At 46.5% G+C, this 3,373-nt stretch overlaps 1 pseudogene across 1 annotated transcript; it reads left to right on the top strand.

Moving 5' to 3' along the window:
* The first annotated feature begins 958 nt into the window (after positions 1–958).
* On the top strand, positions 959–2,211 carry LOC112159963 (annotated as a pseudogene). Its single transcript, XR_002921557.2, has one exon. The product of XR_002921557.2 is annotated as a 60S ribosomal protein L4-B-like (transcript).
* Positions 2,212–3,373: the final 1,162 nt, after the last annotated feature.

Consider the following 3,373-nt stretch of genomic DNA (forward strand, 5'->3'; position numbering starts at 1 on the left):
AAGAAGGTTTAATGTGTCTCCCAGCATAATCTCCAGAACTGGAGGAGATTTCAGGAGACTGGTGGTTATTCTGGGAGAGCTGGACAGGGCCGTAGAAGGTCCTCAACCCCTCAGCAGGACCCATACCTGCTCCTTTGTGCAAGGCGGAACAGCCTGAGCACTGCTCGTGCCCTACAGAATGACCTCCAGAGGGCCACTGGTGTGAATGTCTCTACCCAAACAATCAGGAACAGACTTCATGAAGGTGGCCTGAGGGCCCCACGTCCTGTAGTGGGCCCTGTGCTCACTGCCCAGCACCGTGGAGCTCCACTGGCATTTGCTCAAGAACACCAGAATTGGTAAGTCCACCACTGGCGCCCTGTACTTTTCACAGACGAGAGCAGGTTCACCCTGAGCACCTGTGATAGAGGTGAAAGAGTCTGGAGAAGACAAGGAGAACGTTATGCTGCCTGCAACGTGGTTCAACATGACAGGTTTGGTGGTGGGTCAGTGATGGTCTGGGGAGGCATATCCATGGAGGGACGCACAGACCTCTACTGCCTAGGAAATGGTGCTCTGACTGCCATAAGGTATCCAGATGAAATCCTTGAACCCATTGTCAGACCCTATGCTGGTGCAGTAGGTCCTGGTTTCCTCCTAATGCACGACAATGCCCGGCCTCACGTGACAAGAGTATGCAGGCAGTACCTAGAGGATGAAGGAATTGAAACAATTGAATGGCCTTCACCATCCCCTGACTTAAACCCAATAGAACATCTCTGGGACATTATGTTTGGGTCCATTAGGCGCCGCCAGGTTGCTCCTCAGACTGTACAACAACTCAGGGATGCCCTCACACAGATCTGGGAGGAAATGCCACAAGACGCCATCTGTCGTCTCATGAGGAGCATGCCGCCATGTTGTCAAGCATGCATACAAGCTGGTGGGGGCCACACAAGATACTGGAAAGCATTTTGAGTTGCCTTTTTCCATGTGGCCGCCATAGCGAGTGGAGCGTGGTTCCCGGCGAGCCGAAAATAACTATCAAAAATGGCTTGTGCCCGACCTCTCATCTCGGTGTACTCCGAGAAAGGAGAAACCGTCGGCAAAAATGTATTGATGCCAGCCGTCTTCAAGGCCCCAATTCGCCCTGATGTTGTAAACTTTGTGCACACCAACATGCGCAAGAACAACCGTCAGCCATATGCTGTGAGCGAGCTGACAGGCCACCAGACCAGTGCAGAGTCCTGGGGAACAGGAAGAGCTGTGGCCCCGTATTCCTCGTGTGAGAGGAGGTGGTACTCACCGCTTTGGCCAGGGTGCTGGAAATATGTGTCATGGTGGTCGCATGTTTGCCCCAACTAAAACCTGGCGCCGTTGGCACCACAGGATCAACACGCCCCAGAAGCGTTACGCCATCTGCTCTGCCCTGGCTGCCTCTGCCATTCCTGCACTTGTGATGTCCAAAGGGCACCGCATTGAGGAAATCCCTGAAGTCCCATTGGTGGTTGAAGACAAAGTAGAGGGTTACAAGAAGACCAAGGAGGCAGTGCTGCTGCTGAAGAAGCTCAAAGCCTGGAATGACATCAAGAAGGTGTATGCCTCCCAGCGCATGCGTGCGGGGAAGGGTAAGATGAGGAATCGCAGACGAATCCAGCGCAAAGGACCGTGCATCATCTACAACCAAGATGCTGGTTTGACTAAAGCCTTCAGGAATATTCCAGGCATCACTTTGCAGAACGTGAACAAACTGAACCTGCTGAGGCTTGCTCCTGGTGGTCACGTCGGCCGCTTCTGCGTCTGGACAGAAAGCGCTTTCCGCAAGTTGGATGAGCTGTACGGCACCTGGCGCAAACCTGCCACCCTGAAGGTTGACTACAACCTTCCAATGCACAAGATGACCAACACAGACCTGAGCAGGATTCTGAAGAGCGAGGAGATCCAGAAAGCACTTCGTGCCCCCAACAAGAAGATCAACCGCAGAGTGCTGAAGAAGAATCCTCTGAAGAATCTGAAGATTATGTTCAAGCTGAACCCGTATGCCAAGACAGTAAGACGTCATGCCATCCTGAAGCATGACCCTACTATCAAGGCCAAGATGCTGAAGCCCAAGAAAAGATATACAAAGAAGAAGAATGCTACAAAGAAAGAGGCTGCACAGCCCAAGGCATAAACATCCAACAGAATGGGTTTTGTTGAATAAATCGGTTTCAAACAGTCAAAAAAAAAAAACAAAAGAAAAAAAAGAAAAGCATTTTGAGTTGCAGAAATTAAGTTTTGTAAAAAATGGACTAGCCTGCCACATCTTCATTTCACTCTGATTTTATGGTGTCTACACAATTGAGCCTCTGTAGGCTGAAAACTTTTATTTCCATTAAAAGACTTGGCATCCTTTTGTTCCTAAGACACTGCCCTGTCGTTATTTGTATAGATATCCAACTTCATAGTGTAGCGACTAACGTTGTTGGGTCTCTGTTAATGTGTTTTGTGTTACATTGTTGCTCCAGTGTGATTGGATGAGTGTGGGGGTGGGCGGAGGAGCAGGAGAATATAAGGGGGGTGTTTCTCTTCATGCTCCCGCATGAGGAATGAGCGAATGAGAGCTAGCATTGTCGTTTGTGTTTTATTCGGCGTGGTTACGGCCGACAGTAACCGTTTATAAGTTTATTAAAAGCTTCACGGTTGGAAACGGTCGCCTCCGCTTCTTCATTGCGTCCAGCAGGACGTTACAATATTGAGATCTGATGTATCTAATGTGTTCCTTTAAAGTGCTCCTTTAATTTTTGTGAGCAGTGTATAAGAAAAAAAAAATCTTGGATTGTGATTAATTAGTTTTTTTTTTTTTAATTAATCCTTGGCCCTATTAATTTTCTATTTTATGTCCTTGATCATGAGAAAAACACTACAAGAAAATGTTTAAAACAACAAAAAACAAAATTTTCGTTGGAGTGGCTCTTTAAAAGAATAGAAGCTCTACAAAACATTTTAATATCTGGTCACAGCAAAGTAGAATCAAATCGTCAATGGTGTAATTCAATCAACAAATATCATTTTGACTAATGAACAAATCATTACTTTCTAGTATACACTTTAAAAAATGTAGTGGTCAGATCACATTTAAATGTGCATTGTTGTTTATAGCCTCAAGTGCTTATCCAGCTGTAAATTGCTGGAACAAAAGAAAAAAGAGGTCTTCCGTCATATCTCAAACTGTTCTACTTGTATGTGTCAAGTTTGGAACAAAGTTTTAATTTATCATAAACATCTGCAGAATTGTGGATGTTGTGGTCACAATCATAATCAAACACCAGCCAGTCACTTTGACGACTGAAGCCAGCTTAAGGTCATGTACCTACAAAACAGAGGAAGCCCTTCTGTCCTACCACGTTAAATT

The sequence above is a fragment of the Oryzias melastigma genome, linkage group LG2 (genome assembly GCF_002922805.2).
Source record: "Oryzias melastigma strain HK-1 linkage group LG2, ASM292280v2, whole genome shotgun sequence".
NCBI classification, from domain to species: domain Eukaryota; kingdom Metazoa; phylum Chordata; class Actinopteri; order Beloniformes; family Adrianichthyidae; genus Oryzias; species Oryzias melastigma.